Consider the following 19,099-nt stretch of genomic DNA (forward strand, 5'->3'; position numbering starts at 1 on the left):
CATTAGGTTCCGCACCTCCCTGCAAACACCCCGGGTACTCCTGCTTTGGCAGGGTACCTACCGTAATCGGCTCTGCGGGCAGATACCTTGGCTAACGCCAAGGGGGATGCCGGGAGCATTTGTGGTCCCCTAGTAGCTTCGGCGAAAAGGGACATCGAACCTGGAACCTCGCAGGTACCTTTTGGTCCAGAGGCGAAGGGTAAGGTTTGTTGGGGGGCCTCTCTCCTATCGGAGAAGGGCTTGCGATAGACCGCATCCTTTGTGCACGTTTTTTTAGTGTAACACGTTTGCACTTTTTCTTGCACTTTGGGTGAATCGAAAGCACGTTCCTCGGCTTTAGATAAAAAAAAAAATGTTATTCAGAGATGCATCAGTCCCCTAACCAAACACAGTCCAGGCAACAACTCGAACCCACATTACACAAAGTAAATACTTGGCACAAGCATGTCAGATGGCAGGGACAGATTTGCAACATTTTGGTGTTGCATGAACTCTCCTCCACAAGTGATACCTCTTCCACAGTAGTCTATCTGTCAGCAACGTGGACTTGAGCCAGGAACTCGAAAAACCATCCCACCAGGTCTGCAGCCCCGGGCAAAAATAGGAGTACTCCCGCCCAGGCACAGAGCACCATGTCAAAATACATCCTGTGCAGAGATGTCATTGGTCAGGAGAGACATGGCCGAGGAGGATTCCCTTGGTGCCATAACTCCCACTAGAAGGGACCTCAGTAACAACCAATTACTGCAACAATATAGATCTGTAAAGTTCTAAATCTCTAGCAGGAGACGAAAGAAAAACATTCCATTAACTCCTAAATGAACATCACAGTGAAATGACTAAGCAAAATCCCAGACAATACTACACTAAGTGCAGGATCTCCTACTATACTTGCTAGTAGGCAATGATATCACATTACACACTAAGCATATTATATATAAACATAATAATGCAATAATAGGGGGAAGAAAATATAGGCAAACATGGATAGGAGCCGCACAGTATGGAGCAACTCCGTCCCCATACAAGTGGAAAGGAAGTCCGTAAAATACTGCTTAGAAAATGCCTTCCAAGTAGGGAAACATAATAGTCTTCCCTGAATTTATGCTTCTACTAGCTGAGTACCCGGCGTTGCCCGGTTTTTCCTTCCTCAACCTTGTTGGGGAGGAAAATCAACAAAGTAGGAAGCTTTTGACTTCATATCCCATCCCCATATATTGTTGTCATATCCCAACCCCATATCCCATCCTCCTACCCCGACCTCCTACCCCGACCTCCTATCCTGTCCTCATACCCCGACCTCATACCCCGACCTCCTACCACGACCTCCTACCCCGTCCTCCCATCCCTTCCTCCCACCCCGTCTTGCTATCCCGTCCTCCTATCCCGACCTCCTATCCCGACCTCCTATCCCGACTTCCTATCCCGACCATCCTGTCCTAGCTGAATACTCGGCGTTTCCTGGTTTTTCCTTCCTCATCCTTGTTGGGGAGGAAAATCAACAAAGGAGGAAGCTTTTGACTTCAAATGCCATCCCCATATATTGTTGTCATATCCCAACCCCATGTTCCATCCTCATACCCCGTCCTCCTATCCCGTCCTCCTATCCCGTCCTCCTATCCCGACCTCCTATCTCGACCCACTATCCCGACCCCCTATCCCGACCCCCTATCCCGACCTCCTATCCCGTCCTCCTATCCCGTCCTCCTATCTCGTCCTCCTATCTCGTCCTCATATACCGACCTCCTAACTCGACCTCCTATCCCGACCTCCTATTTTGACCTCCTGTCCCGACCTCCCATTCCGACCTCCTATCCACACGTGTAATATGTGTACCAGGTATTGAAATATCTCCAGCCGTACAGAAGTTATTTGGGAAAATACATTTCCCATTGATTTGCATGGGACTTTAAACAAAACCCCTGACCCTCACAAATGGGGGTAGTTAAGGGTTAAATTAACTATCCTATATTTTATGTGGACATATAAGTAACATGTGACCAAGTATTATCGAAAGATCTCCAGCCGTTTGGAAGTTATGCAGTAACATATATTTCCCATAGACTTGTATGGGACTTTAAACATAAACCCCGCACCTGGCAAATGGGGGTGAGTAAGGGTTAAATCACCTATCCTATGTTTGTTGTGGACATATAAGTAACATGTGTGTCAAGTTTCATGTTAATATCTTTTTGGAAGTTTTTGTGGAACATACATACATACACACACACACACACACACACGTTGAGTTTTATATATAGATTGTTTCCCGTATATAACAGTCCTGGGACGTCTATTGGGGATACAACAAATTGCACAGTAGGTGTCAATATTATGTCCCTGGTATCAGTCTGGACCAGGGTTTGCACTGATCTTCTAAAAGCATTACAAGCAAAACAGAATCACTTCATGTTCTAATAATACACTTATTTATGAACTTAATATAGAAGTGTATTTGATACTACAGTCCCTGCTGCAGATTGACAGAAGTCTAATATAACTGTCATGTCCTGTCTCTGTCTCTACACCCCGGGATACGTTTTCCCTATATGCAGTCCTACTCATATCCTCCTGCACTGATTTTCTAATCATCTGGTAGGTAAACATTGATCTAGAGAATTCAGACAATTTAACATTATATTCAGGCAGAATATAAATGAATATAAATGCGATTCACACCACTAGGGTTCCTTGGACTATTGCAACATCCTCCTGTGTGGCATTTCATCAAACACTCTTGTCCCCCTCCAATCCATTCTTAAAGGAGTATTGGAGGATTTTTTCTTTTTCTAATTTGACTATGCTACAGGGGCTGTAAACTTAGTGAAGTTCATAATATAATGAGAAAAAAGATCCAGCCGAGAAACCTCGTAGGAGAAATCCACCACTCCATGGGTTAGATAATGAATAAAACCATGAACTTTATTCCAAATCCATTAAAATGTGTAGAAGCAAACCACAACATTATTAAAATCCGACACGTTTCGACAATCCTTTATCAAGGTACTTGAAGTATTTGGCCTAGGTAACGAATGAATATACTATCTACAATAATAATTTTATTTGTATAGCATCAAAAGATTCTGCAGCACTTTACAATTTTGGGGTACAAATAAAGACAAGTATCAGACATAACAATACTACACACTAAATATTCAAACAGGAGGAGGGAGGGCCCCGCTCTTGAGAGCTTACAGACTACGAGGAATGGGGTTGAGACTAAAGGCAAAAAGTGCTTTATTGATACAATGGTCCAGCTATATTTCATAAATAGGAAAGGTTACATACCGGAGAATGAACCAGTCACTAGGTAATCTCCGAATGTCTAAAGTTCATAGAGAGTAGGGGGGAGACTATCTATGTGGAACACCCCCTAAATGCTGGAAACACAACCTGCCGACATTAGCGTGTTCCTATCAATTAACTCTTAGTGTTCCACCACTGGCAGAACAAATAACGCTATATGTGTATTCTACCCTAAGACAAATAATGCGCCAAAAATCAATCAATCGAAAAACATAGAAAGACACCCATTACTATGCAATATCAACCCACTAATACCGAAGACAGGGATCTATTTAAGTGATAGCAAGGTCTGTAAAGCACTCCAGAATATGTGGGAAGAAAGTGTCTTTATTGCAGATTGTACATCAAAAAATCTTCTGACACTAGCTTCAGGTACAAACGTGCACAGGGAGCTAAAGATGGACACAGGCAGGGGGCGGCAACTAGTTTCGTGCACGTGAGCGCTCCCTCTGGCTTGCAAGTGCGAGCCAGAGGAAGCGCCCACGTGCGCGAAACTAGTTGCCGCCCCCTGCACGCCTCCTGCATGTGTACATCTTTAGCTCCCTGTGCACGTTTGTACCTGAAGCTAGTGTCAGAAGATTTTTTTGATGTATACGCTGCAATAAAGACACTTTCATCCGATGAAGCAAGTGGTGAGTGCGTTTTCCATCCTATCTGCATTGTGCCACATTCGTTTATTATTTTCTTTGGGAACTCTGCACCTCCACTCGGAGAACTGTCATATGCACGCTCCCTTGGTACACAAATAGCCGTATTGACGCCGCTTACTGCACTCCCCATATTAGCGGTGCCGGACATACATCTTCTAGTATATTTGGAGTTTAGTATTAGGCCAGCTTCACAGGGGTGTATAAAGGACATTTGGTCATATTACAACTGGTCAGGCCAAGACTTGTGGACACAATACAGAGGCGTATATTTGTCCGTATACAGCAGTGTTATAGTAAGCTCATAAACTCAGAACTCAGAAAATTTATTGACGTGTTTTATTTATGCATAATCTGCAAAAAAATACACAGCCCCCCCCCCCCATGACAGACAAAAATGCCTCATTAAAATATCTGATGTGTTAATGTGCTCTAAGGGTTAGCTCTCACACATCGGAAAGTTCACAAATTTATTAGATTGCACTCCAACAATTCAGGCTACAATTGTGGAGTTACGGCTGTTTTTTAAACTGTGTGCACTTATGGATGTTTTATAGGACAATATTTTTCATGTAATTTTTTCAATTTGTCAACCCAGGCAAATTTACCAATTTTTTTTTTTTTTCAAGCACATATTTTCATGAATAATAGACAAAACAATATCCATTATTTTATATACAAACCAAAATGTGCATATAAAATAAAGTATTTTGGTAAATTTTCCGATGTGTGAACTTACCTTTATATTGTATTATAAGATGGATTATTTTGTATGTATGTAAACTTTATGTTTGTATAGTAGTACAGTGCACTTCCATATAACTACATCTAGTAAAGATGATAGAAGTGAGTGTAGTTACATAAATACATACATAACCTATGTAAAATACATCCCTTGTTTATATTGCTGGCTGCAGTCACTGGAAATCTGTAATAGAGTCCTTACTCCTTGTAAAGGTCCCAACTGTGTATGTATATAGAGCAAATGTCATGGAAAGAGAATGTTCTTATGAGAACATCAGTGCTGCACTGTATATAGAATCTGAGGGCACTGTTTACATAGTGGTGACCTTGACATAAAGCAAAAAGACCAAACAGCATATACATAAATCACACAAATAAATCCAACAAATATTTAAAAAGGAAATAATAGGACTGTGTATACTTCACTTGGATGGGACTAAGCTGCAATACCAGACAGAGCGTGTGGAACCAGGGGGCACTGGCCAAAAAAAACTGTCTGTATTCCTAACCCCCAAATACTTCTTTAAAATGGTTATTTACCTCTATGTAGCATTTAAATACCTGAGACTATATTCTGGTTAGCTAGTTTATTAAAAAAAAAGCATTTAAAGCATTCACCATGAATTCTATAAAATATCTCCTACCAAACCAACCCCATTATGCTCGATTATGTAAGTCCTTCATGTGCACCTTGCTCAACAGCAGCAGTGATACTGCATAAGCAATAGTCTCCTTGTACCTGGCATAGAAAATGATTAGTGGACAAATTGTTTTATCTGATAACTGTCTGGCGCAGCAGGTAATCTAAGGTGAATGCTTATGTTGCCATGGCTATGCCCGTCTGCTCTATGGCACGATAAAAGTACACAGACATTAACGGAAATGAAAACTCCATAAAACCTACCCATAAATCACGAGAACCTAGGGAATGAATAACTGTGCCGCCTGCCAACTGTACCAGAAATATGGGGATATGAGCCCTATGGTTTTAAGTTCTTAAAAGGTGTTTTCTGGAACATTCTCATCAACAGGCTATCTTCAGGATAGGCCATGAATCTCTGACAGATGTGTTGCTGAGCCACGGTGTCCTCAATCCTCAATACACAGTAAAGGGAGCCAGAAGAAAAAACGTAAAATAATGCGTGTCTAGAAACATTGTGTAATACAGTATATAGGGAATCCAGTCTACATATTTTTTAAGGTCTTAACACACTATGTAAACAAACTAATTTGTGCATTTAAAGGGGTATTCCCATCTCCTTAACCATGTGTCTGTGTAGAGCATGGCGCATAAACAGGTTTGCAATTGGCTTCATTTAACAAACTTGCCTGGCACTGTAGATATCTCTTCTTATCTCCCCTCTTGATGGCAGCTGGTAGTCATGGTTCCCGTCCCCCAGTTCTGCTTTAGAAGACTGAGCTTAAATAGCACACAGCAGGAAGGTGTGGACAACAAGACCAATTACAATGAAGCCTCATCCGAGGACAGGACCAGTTTGAGCTGCAGACAGACTCAAAAACAGACACACTCATAACAGGGAGAATGAGAGGAGATGAGACCACCCCTTCAATCACTCCTGAAAAAGCTGTGGCACATGGTGATATTCTCACCTCCTCCTTTCGGTGGTAACTTTTGGATTCATTATTTTGATACTGTATTATTCATTTATATACCATGGTATTTAATGTGTTTTCTAATTTCTAACATCATAGTTTGCCAGTACGATTGGGAAAAAATTTCCATCCAGTCCAGCCTATTACCCTATAATGTTCCCCCAGAGGAAGTCAAAATAACCCATGAGGTGGATTTTATTTTATTATTTATTTATTTTAGGGGTAAAAATTCCATCCTGACTCCAAGTAAGGGAAGCGGAATAAATTCCTGGATAAACGTCCCACCTCTGGAATCTAGTGATAACATGTAATATTATTACTTTCCATAAATGAATCCAGGCCCCTATTGAACCCTTTTATTGACCATTCACCATGACCACTTCTGACAGAGTGTTCCATAGTCTCATTGCTCTTACAGTAAAGAATCTTTCATGTTGCGGTTTAGAAAGTTTTTTTTCCCCCCTCTGGGCATAGAGGCTCCTATTATGGAGCATAAAGCAATTCCAGTTTTTAAGTTCTTTTCTATGTGATTTTGTGTTGGTATTTTTGTATAATGTACAATTCAAAAAGAACTGTGAAAAAAAAATGTCTCTAATAAAAATACAGTAATTATTTGGGATGTACAGAGATATTTTACAGGGGTTTTGATTTTGGTTTTTGGGGCATAAACACATAGATAGGACAGCCGTCAAATGAATAAAATGATGTTTTAATATTGGCAAGCAGAGCTCATGAAAACTATTAGGAATTGAGATGAAAATGTATTGCAAGTCTACATATTTTTTGAGATTCCTTTTATGGAATACTCCTTTAAGGCCTTAATAGTAACTGAAAGCATACTGCCTGTGAAAGAAATATATATCAAGGAGATGGTCACATATTTGCATTAATTTCCTGGGAACACACTGTTCTTGTTGTTACAGGCTGCGTCCAAACAAAAACTGTATTTCTATAAACATGTTAGTGTGGTCGAATTCCTCAACAAAATACAAAACTGGAAGTAAATGCCGCACACGTTTTAGCCAGAACATGCCCTGCAGTCTAGACATATATATATATATATATATATATATATATATATATATGTGTGTGTGTGTGTGTGTGTATGTCCTTATCTCACCATATACATCCTTTATACATTAGTTTACAAACATAATATAGATTTGTTTTACAAAAGTCACACACCTCCAATCTAAATAAGAACACATTTGGAGACGTTTCCTCCTGCCTTTTACCTACTGAAATCTCTGCATTTATAAAATGCCTAATCCATGTGCTAACATTTATAAAAAAAAAAATCCCCTGAAATTTGAGGTAAACACACATGTGGTATGGGGCCAACTTCAGTAGACAGGAAGATTTTGTAAGACAAATAAGCATTTCACAAGCTACATTTGCAGTGTGGTTCAGTGTTGCTCAGAAGAATTGCAAAAAATAAGATAAAAATATTGGTAAATCTAGTTTAATGTACCAATAGAAGGGGTGTTCAACCCAAAAACTCACTGGATTGGTCGCTGTAAGATATAAAAAAAAATACATGTCTACAGCAAAACTTGCTGTACTGCCTGAATAAGCCAATAGAGCCATCCTAATGTGCAAATATAGACATTTCTTTTGGCTACATCCTTTCCGGCAAAACCCTATCAACCCAATTGTTAAAGGGGACAGAAAAGTTATGGTAAAGCTTGACTGGACAATACGCATGCCTCAATCTTCCTTTTTTTAAGTGGTAAAAACCAAATATTTTTTTTACCTGTAATTCATTAATCATAGGTTGCCCCTTGTACTAATGTCCTGTGTCACCACACATATGGTAGCCATGTACAATACACGACAACCTTTTCTTCAGGTAAACTCGAAGGGAACTTGACAGCAGCTTCAAGCATTCCAAACAGCTGACCGACTAACATAAGTGCACACTCTACCTTTATATTTGATGTCCGTGCTGTATAACAAGAAAGGAACAACTTTATTCATCTGGTCCAAAGAGGCAAAAAGGCAAAGAGGCAGTGCCAAAGCCTTAGTGTGCCGTGGGCTGGCATGCCTCCCTACTCCCTCCCCCACCCCATCCCAGTATGACTGACAGCCCTGACTGCAAATCTGGCACATGCTCTGTGACTGTAAATCTAAGCACAGCCGAGATGGGTGTGCCTATAGCTGGCAGTGTCCTCAATAACCCAGGGCTTAAAGATGGAAACTGAGCCCTGACTGTCTGTCAATCATGATGGGACAGGAGGATTTTCATGCCATAAGGAGTCAATCTTGAGTAACCATTTATACATCATATACTTTTGTTTTGTTTTTTTATCATACTGTAGCTTACTAAATGAAAGGTTTTTTTAATTTATTTACAAAGGTACTTATGAAAGGTGTGACTAAATATGTATGTAAAGGGTATGGACACCTCTGCAAACATTTTCAATTCTTTCAAAACATATAGAATGAAAAATAAAGGATCTTTGCATTAAGTCTTAATTAAACATTTTCTACCATGTTTTTTCTACAGCTACAATGCAAAATATGTGTCTCCATGGTAACAGACAACAAACTCAGATTTTACATTCATATTCCCTTTTATCTGTACCATTTTCTTGACTAATCTTCCAAATGTAATTTAGCACAAAGTAGGACACAAAGGGAAGGACCTATCAGACTGCCAAACTGAAGGACTACACCACACAGATTTAGAGTAGTTTGCCGTTTGCTACCATGAAGATACAAAGTCTATACAGAAGTTAGAATATAGTAAACTATACTAAAGTTGTTTAATTTTGCTTGTTTGGTTGCAAAGGTAAACATAGTGTAAACAAAGGTAAAAATTGCCATGGGCAAAGACAGTAAGGGCATATATTGGTTATGACGGTTAGCCTTAGAGATGAGCGAACTTTTAAAAAATTCGATTCGGCCGATTCGCCGAATTTTCCCGAAAAGTTTGCTTCGATCCGAATTTATTCGCGGCGAATCAATGTTAAAAAAGGCTATTTCTAGCCTACATACAGCCTCTATAGGGGTATATAACACTTTGCTGTGTCCTAAAACGCATATGGAGTGTGCTGGGGTAGTGAAATAATTAGGGATCGACCGATTATCGGTATGGCCGATATTATCGCCCAATAATCACGATTTTGGGCATTATCGGTATTGGCAATTACCTTACCGATAAGCCGATAATGACCCGCCCCCCGCACTGCCCCCACCACACCGCGACCGCCCCGACACGCCGGACCGCAACAGCCCCCCCCTGACAGACCGCACCGCGTCGCACCCCCCACCGTAGTGGTGGGCGGTATACCGGTATGGATTTTTGCCCATACCGCTATACCGGTCGGGCCCCTCCCCCACCTTCCGAGTCAATAAAAAAAAAAAAAAACTTACCCGTAATGGGGGTGGTCCGGGCCATCCATCCTTCCTTCCTGTAGTGTCCGGCGGCATTCCGGGTGGAGGGTGAACCGGTCTGGACTGTCCTTCTCCGGGGGTCATCTTCTCCACTCCGGGCAGGCTCCGGCCTAGTACGCTGCATAGACGCCGCTACGCCGTGACGTCAGGTGCGTCGCTGCGCACGGGCATCAATGCGCAGCGGCGTCTATGCAGTGTACTAGGCCGGAGCCTGCCCGGAGTGGAGAAGAGGACCCCCAGAGAAGAAGGACAGCCCGGACCGGTTCACCTTCCACCCGGAATGCCGCCGGACACTACAGGAAGGAAGGATGGCCCGGACCACCCTGACAGGTAGGGGGAGAGAAGCGGGTGGTGGCGGCGGCGGCCTATGGTACCGCAAAAGCCACTGCAGTGCATTGATTTAAAGCGCTCGCTTTAAATCAATGATCTACAGCGGTGTCGAGGGGGGATGAATAGCCGATAACTTATACCGGAATATCGGTATAAGTTATCGGCTATCGGCCCTAACCTCCACCAATTATCAATATTGGCCCTAAAAAAAGATATCGGTCGATCCCTAGAAATAATACTGTTATTCAGAATAGCATGCAGATTACCGGCATCACTCTTAGAATCACTGCCACACAACAGCACAATGACAGAGCCTGGTGGTGGCATCAGTGTCAGGAGACCATATAGTGACTGAATTACATAGCGTGGAGGTGTTGGCAGCAAGAGGAGACCATTTAGTGGCTGAATGGCACAGTGTGGAGTTGGCTGATGCACTAGTACACTACACACCAGGGCTTCACAATCCCCCCCCAAAAAACAACACAATATATGAAATTTTTGACAAAGATTTCTCATTGGTAGCACCCGCTATCCAAAAATTTGAAATTTCCAGACCCAGGCCCCACCTCTGCGGCATCAGTAACCCATATATTGCCTGCATGACACAGCCTGGAGTTGGCTGATGCAAGAGTACACACCAGGGCTTCACAATCCCCCCCAAAAAACCAACACAATATATGACATTTTTGTCAAAGATATCTCATTGGTAGCACCCGCTATCCAAAAATTAGAAATTTCCAGAACCAGGCCCCACCCCTGCGGCATCAGTAACCCATATATTGCCTGCATGACACAGCCTGGAGTTGGCTGATGCAAGAGTGCACACCAGGGCTTCACAATCCCCCCCCAAAAAAACAACACAATATATGAACTTTTTGTCAAAGATTTCTCATTGGTAGCACCTACTATCCAAAAATTTGAAATTAACAAACCCAGGCCCCACCTCTGCAGCATCAGGAACCCATATATTGCCTGAAGGACACAGCCTGGAGTTGGCTGATGCACCAGTACACACCCGGGCTTCACAATCCCCTCCAAAAAACAACAACATTTTAGAAATTTTTTAAAGAAATACCTTTGTGTAAGAACAAGCGCATATCCAACAGTTCACAAGACTCTATAATGCAGGACGGTGGACCACCCAAAGACATTTTTCTTAAAAATAATAAACCACACAATGTTTGAAATTTTTTTTACAAAAACTAATTCAATATGTGTGTAAGAGCATCTGTCTCCAAAAGATCAGATCACCAAAGGACTTTTTTTGCCCAAAATGATGAAGCAGAGTTAATCCCTGTCCGTATTTATTTTTTTATTTTTATTTTCATTAAAAAATCACACGCAACAAGCGTTCCGTTGTGTAACGACCGGCAGGTGTATAACGTGTGGTATAACACTGAATTTAGCACAGAGACAGAAAAAAAGGTGGTATATGGTACACTATTTGCTTGTATTTAGGCCCTTTGCAATGATAAGGCCACTGAAAAAGCATATTTGTACGCAGGAAAAACTTTTTTTCTTTCATACACCGGCAGGTGTATAACGTGTGGTATAACACTTAATTTAGCACAGAGACAGAGTAACAGGTGACAAATGGTAAAAAGGCACTAAAGTCCACACTAATATGACTTATTTCTGAACAGCAGCAGGACCCAACAGTGCAGCACCACAAAAAAAAATCCAGGGATTAAACCCTAAATTGCACTCTGTTACACAATTCTGAGCAGCAGAAGATTTGTGGAGCAAATTAAAATAAACTCAATTGGGCTGAAAAATGAGGAGATAAGATGCTTCAGAAAGTTCAGGCAGCTTGGAGATCTGTATGAGGCAGCTGACAGCTATCTGCCCCTCTCTGCTGCAATACTCAATAACGTGAATAGGAGGTTTAGCTATCAATGATCCTTCTCAAAGTAACAACACAGCACTCTGCACTCCTGTCTTTCCCTAATGCTGATGTGACTAGCAGTTGCAGTGTAACGCTGTGGTATGAGCTATTCACACACACACAGTCCCGTCCTCTCCATCTGAGTGCATAGATGAAATGAATATATAGGGGCTGTGACATCACAGGGGTCAGTGAACACTGATAGGCTGCATCTCACATGTGGTTCAGGGTCAGCCCGCCTACCTTCATTCCCGCCGCTGTTTCCCGCCCTCCCATAATCCCCTGCCCCATGTACTCACATGTGGATCTGCCATCTTAGCTCTACAATAGCCTGGAACGCTGTAAAATGGAGTTTAATGAAGCGATTCGTGCAATAGAATTGCGGCGATATTCGTATTCATTGCAAATCGAATTTTTCATGAAATTCGTAACGAATTCGGGTTTGTCAAGTTCGATTCGCTCATCTCTAGTTAGCCTATTTTACTATGTTTGCCATTTAACAATAAGAATATTCTCCCAATGCAAACACTGGATGGTGGTGGTTAGGAGGGTTCCTAGCAAAATGCAATATATACCTGTTCTACTATTGTGCTATTCAAAAAAAAACAATAGGACTGCACTTATATGAGGATTACACAGAGACTTACTACTCTATATTTTCAGCTTGTTATAGTGGTATGTAAAATGTTCTGAAAGCAGAACAATGTATAGGCTTAAAGAAGTTCTAGAGTTTCAAGATGTTTGCAGGTGTTCTCACCTAGAAAGTTTGCCCTGACATACTTGTCTATATTTTAATAGCATACAGTACATCTGGACATTTAAGCCCCACCCGCCAGAAGTCTCCAAAATCCGTGGGAATGCCCAAAACTGCCAAGTTGTGGGAAGGTTTGCCCAAAACCTGCCATGTTTGTGGTCTGGTCCATGGTACTGTGTTGAAAAACATCTGTTAGCAAGTATGCTCTCACAAATGTACCATGGGGCGCCCTTGGGTCTGCAGTAGGGAATATTGTGCTACATGCACACTGTGTTGCACAAGGCCTTACATATTTGGCCTTGTTGGTGTAATTTGTCAAATCTGCTAATCAGATTATATATCATATATACCTTCCTATATGCATTGTATAAAATGTAGTGACTGTACAGTATGTATTACCCATAGTACCTTTAGAGGTGTCATGTCATTCCTTTCAAATCGTATTTTATATATATAAAAAAAATTAACAAAACACACCTACATTAAAGGGATACTCCAGATGGAAACAAATGTTTTAAAATCAACTGGTGGCAGAAAGTTAAACAGATTTGTAAATGTAAACATCTTGCAGTACTTATAGGCTGCTGTATGCTCCAGAGAAAGTTGCGTAGTTCCTTCCAGTCTGACCACAGTGCTCTCTGCTGACACCTCTGTCCAGGTCAAAAACTGTCTGTGCAGAAGCGGTTTATTATGGGGATTTGCTTCTACACTGGACAGTTCCTGACATGGATAGAGGTGTCAGCAGAGAGCACTGTGGTCAGACTGGAAAGAACTACACAACTTTCTCTGGAGCATAAAGCAGCTGATAAGTACTGTAAGGATAACATTTTTTAAACAGAAGTAATTTACAATCTGTATAACTTTTTGGTACCAGTTGATTTAAAAACATTTGATTTCCACCAAAGTACCCCTTTAACATAGGGAAAAGAAAATATTGTGTAGAGTATATTCATGAGTATGAAGTATAACAATGCAGAGAACAGTGTTCTCAATATTATGGGATATTTCCATGGTTTGTACCATACTTAAACATGATGGTTACTATATATAAACAGTTTAGATTTAGTGGCCCTTTAAATACAACCAGATGTGGTCAGATCGGAAGTCAGGGTGCTTTGAGACGTGTAATTATGTCCCCCCCATGAGTAGTAGTACAACATCGATCTTCATATACTCCCTATACCCTGAAAGCAGGCTTTGTTTAGTTTGTTCATTTTTCCTTTTCTCAAGCGATCGAAGACGTGTAATTTTCTAGAGCTGCATACAGGGCTCCTATGTCATTTAGTTATTCTATGCTGCAGATTGTATGTTATTAATTTAGCTCCTTGGTGGTTGCATTGCACAGATCATGTAGGTCCGTCTGCTCATTTTTCTGGCCCTTGGAATCAGGTTGAATTTTGAATATATTTATATATATATTTAATTCTTATTCAAAATTATTTGAAAATTGATCTTAAGATAATGTATTATCAGTAAGTTACACATTATTTAAAAATTAAAATTTTTAATAGGCATCCAGATACTAACCATTCATATATAAAATTCAGATTTCTTATAGCTTTTGCCCCCTAAATTACACACAATAGACTGATAGATCTTTTTTTTTGTAGCTCAAATTTGTTGTCACATCTAGACTTGGTTAGTCATTTCATTCTCAGTATATGGAGAGGTATTTGAAGACTAAGGACATCTTTGTACTGATTATTTTTATTGCTTTTAACGGTGTGCCACATTTGGAGGGTGGTCACTCTGCTTTTTGATACTTTATAAGAAATACACAAATACCAGATTTGACACAAAACAGTGTTTCATAGCTAAACATTCTGGCTTACAAAACATGAAAATATTAATTAATTGTAATTATTTTACTGTGTCCTTGGGATCGGTGGGGGTCCCAGGATAGGGCATGACATGTCTGATCACGGGGGGTCCAGCAGCTGGGGACCCTGTGATCTCTGCAAAAGCACCCTAGTTATCCAGTGCACGGAGCGATCTCCTTCCAGTGCCGGATGACTGGCGAACACAGCTGTCTATGGGAGGAAGCGTGATGGCTGTATACTAACGACACGCCATCTCCCATTGACATGAATGGAGGGAGCGTGGTGTGACGTTACATTCACGGAAGCCACAGGCTTCCCTGACCGTAACGTTGCAGAGCTGGCCCAGAGATCGCTGGAGGTCCCCGTGGCCAGACCCCCCCCCCCCCCTATCAGACACGTTATCCCCTATCATTTAAATAGGGGATAACATGTATAGGGGTGGAGTTCCCCTTTAATACAAACAGAAGAAAACAAGGTTATAGGGGGGGGGGGGGGGTAAAGAAAAGTATCACTGAGTGTGGAGTATTTCATGGAAGTGATATTCAGTGATCTGTTACCAATCTGCATGAGCCAAGAAGATGATGCTAGAGCTTTTGTTTGGTGCTGTTCTCATATAAAGATGGCGCCTGAAGAATACACTCAAATTTCTCCACTCATTTATTACATACAGAGGGTTATTGAACACATCACCATTTTTCTCACTAAACGCGCTCTCTTTTAGACAACAGTACCTGCTAACTCCAGCTTGTTGGAGTGATCCTTGGCTCTTGGACAACTCTTCTGATTATTCTTTATACTTCTCTGTCAGAAATCTTGTGAGGAGCACCTGGTCGAGGCCAAACTATGGTGAAATGATTGTCCTTCTACTTCTGTACTATGGCCCCAACAGGGCTCACTGGAACATTCAGAAGCTTATAAATGCATCTGTAACAGACACCATTGTTATGTCTTACAACAATTAGGTTGTGAAGGTATTGAGACAGCTCTTTGCCTTTACCCTTAATGAGATGTGTCTTGTGTGACACCTTGGCAGTGAGACCTTTTTGTAGCCATCAGTGTGGACTGAACCAGCTGTTACTAATTTGCACTAATGAGGGGCTGGATTACTTTTTAATGACTGATAGATGTTAGCTGTTGTCTTGGCTTTCCATGCCTTTTTGCACCTCTCTTTCATTAATGTGTTCATTACTTTTTCCCTGTGTCATTTCATATTATTAAACAACTTCATTTCTGAGCTTATTTATTACTTGGGTTGTTACCAACATCTGGTGAACATTTAATGTCCATAGCACCTTTGGAAATATTTATTTAGTGACAAAAATGATCTGTCACTATTCTTCACATAAAATGGAATCAGCTTGACGTAGAATGTTGAAATCTTTAGTAAAGTCCCGATCTTCAAATAATTCAGGCATCATAAAAGCCAGAGGAGGAGAAACAAAGTACTAAGTGAGATTTTTTTTTTTCTTGTAGTTGAATTTTTTTTTTCTTGGCCTGAAGAAAAATTTACCATGAATAAAATATTAAAAAGTATGAGGATTCCAGAATTTTTGCGGTTACTGCAGGGCAAATGTATATCCATATATGTACAAAATACATGCTGAGCCATGTCTATGGAACACTGTGGTGGATCATATTTAAAAACAGTGTAGGAGAAAAAATACTTCATTTTGTTAGTTTGTTTCGAAGGTATTGTAACCTTCTTCCTCAGGTGATTCATATCTAGATATAGTCAGACTGGATACTAAATGCACATAGATTCTAATATTCCAAACTCTAAACCTGAGCTGATCCTCTATTTAGTTAAAGCTAAGAATCCCAATAATAAATATGAATATAAGTATAAACCCAATAAATAAATAAGATCCAACCTGGCTAAATGATTACTTGCACATAATACTGAATACTTCTCTCAGTTACCATATCATATTGCTGTTCTACTCCACAACATTTCCTTTCGTCTATCGGAGTTAATTCCTAGCCCTCAGCAATACTTTTCGACAATGCATCCTGTCATCCTGCCAAGAACCACTACTGTCTGAGCACACAAAGCATTAGTCAGTAAAATCTCCTTCCCAGCGACTCAGCTATTCCATAAGTGTCGTGATTTTTATTACACAGTAGATATGACCAGAGATCTGGTGGCTCTAAATGTAACTATCTGTAATGGTAACATTGAGTAATCTGATACTGTTTAATGTAATAGACAGCAATTAGAGTAACATCATTACCGTTATGACCAGACGTTACAAGTGATCTGTGGGGCACTGGCAGGTTATAGTGGGTATTTTAAAGGGGAACTAAACAAACTGCTCTAAAATAAAAAAAAAGTCCAAGCAAATTAAGGATACATCCGGGAACGCTACTCTATGAACACGTCTTATATAGATGGTTGCGGCTTCCCCTGATTTGGGACTAACACGGGGGTGCCGTTCTATAATGCAGTGTGAACGTCCAATAGCATATAGACAGTGAAAAGAACGCACTCACCCATGGTTAACTTGCTTGTAGGACTTTATTCCATAAAAGCAAACATGGTACAGTGGGTAGAAACAGAGGAGCAACCTCGCAGCATGCGAGGTTGCTCCTCTGTTTCTACCCACTGTACCATGTTTACTTTCATGGAAAAAAGTCCTACAAGCAAGTTAACCATGGGTGAGTGCGTTGTTTTCACTTTATATATGCTATTGGACTATAATAAACAAAGTATAAGGCTAGAGTGCCATGAAGGTTTTTAATTTGGCAGTCTGGGCATGCTGACGCCATAGCTCCAACAGCTGGTCGGCAGGGTGTTCAGTGTTAGATCCACCACAGATTGGATTTTGATGGCCTATCCTAAGTATAGGTCGTCAATACATTCTGCATGGAAAACTCCTTCAAAAAAGGCATAAAAAGGATAAAAAAGACAGATAGTTAGAAAGTTGCATTACGTTTTTTTTTTTAAGTTACAAAAAGTATAATCATTAAAAAGGTCTTTGCCATTTGAAACACATTGAGTAAACTTATATAAGAATAAATGTTTTGCTTACTGCACCCAATGCACCCAGTCCTACACTGATTGGAAAAGTGCCAGGAACACCCTGCAGTCTTTCTACAATACAATATTTCTGAATAATACAATGGGGCAGAATCTAAATATGATACAATCCTAGTTCTTTGCTGTAATATGGGACAACACCTACAGTATAAAACAGCTGAAAACCTAATAGTATGAAATCATACAACAAAAATACAGTATGCCGCTGAAATCTTGGTGCTAGGGATATAATGGCTGAATAGCTACAGAATTACTAATACTTATCCAATGAATAATGCCTATTATGCTTTATTCCCAATGGAACTTTTGACGTGGAGATTCCCATTCTCTTTGGTGTTGTTGATGTGTTTTGTGTCGTACTGCCGTGTATTGCTTTTGTGAAATTTGTTCATCTCTCTTGTCAGAACATCTATTTTTATTATTTTAACGCTTATTTGCAATTTCACATCTCTTAATATCTGTCACCCTGAAAATGTAATGTTCTTACAAGTATACTTTACAGGTATTATTTCCTAGTATTACATTCTGGAAGATCTGCTGGTGGCGTAGTTGATCATTACAATTGAGCAGCGTTATTATATAAACCACTTTTTAAGCTATGACACATTTTATTTGTTTTTCCAGCTCCACATTCTTAAAGCTGAAACTTTTTTTTGTCAACTAAGCCATAGTTACATAGCAGAACTTGACTTTTGAAGTGGAGTAATATTTCAATTGTCCCATGTTGGGGTATTTATTATGTAGGGAATAACTCTGGTTTATTTATTTATTTATTTTTGGGTGGGGGGGGGGGGGCGTGGTGGAAAAACATCAACTGTGCTGCATAGACAATATGTTATCTTTACTCTGTGGGTCATTAAAATAATACATATTTATGCTCGTATTATTAAAATTGCATCATAATATATTTAGAATTGTATTTTTATTTTTATTTTTTATGGTTTTTGTGCTGTGTCCTTCACTTCCGGTAGATAGGTGATATCTTTGCAAGCTAGGTCAGCCCTTTAGGCTTCAGTATATGGCAGGTGGTGTTAAAAGGCTTACAAAGGGAGACTCCTACCTCTGTAAAACATTCTAAGTGTCATGGTAAGTACTGAGCATGGCATGTGAGGAATAAAATGGCCAACTTTTTATGTCACTCCGATGCTGGCTGTTGAAGCTGGGTGTTAGCTGTAAGTTACAGCTGAAATCCCCTGTGAATGGCACAAGGTTAAAGGAAGTGCAACTGAGATATCGCTGCCACAAACAATGCAGCTAAGAGCAGTCACTGTCAGTTAATTCACATGAAAAATTTCAAGATGAAATGGTTACAGATTTTACATGAGGATTTTTATAAAACCTTATCCATGTGCTACTGAAATTTTCCACATGGAATCTTACCTGTAGTGAGGATTGTAAAATTAGCATTTAAAAAAATATATTTTTCTGGATTTGCTTGAGATTAACTTCACTGATTTTAGTAGAGAAGGAAAAATACACAATCTTCAAGTAAAGTATTGTTGTGGATTTTACTGCAGACTACCTATAGTGTTTTAGCAAAATCCCAGTAGATCTGCTTTGGAAACA

General features: G+C 40.3%; 1 protein-coding gene across 3 annotated transcripts in view; it reads right to left on the reverse strand.

Annotated features, from left to right (window-relative positions):
* Positions 1-19,099, reverse strand: part of GHR (growth hormone receptor) — a 397,172-nt gene that overhangs the window by 225,334 nt on the left and 152,739 nt on the right. The gene's annotated exons all lie outside the window — the stretch shown is intronic.

The sequence above is a fragment of the Hyla sarda genome, chromosome 1 (assembly GCF_029499605.1).
Source record: "Hyla sarda isolate aHylSar1 chromosome 1, aHylSar1.hap1, whole genome shotgun sequence".
In the NCBI taxonomy this organism is placed as follows: Eukaryota; Metazoa; Chordata; class Amphibia; order Anura; family Hylidae; genus Hyla; species Hyla sarda.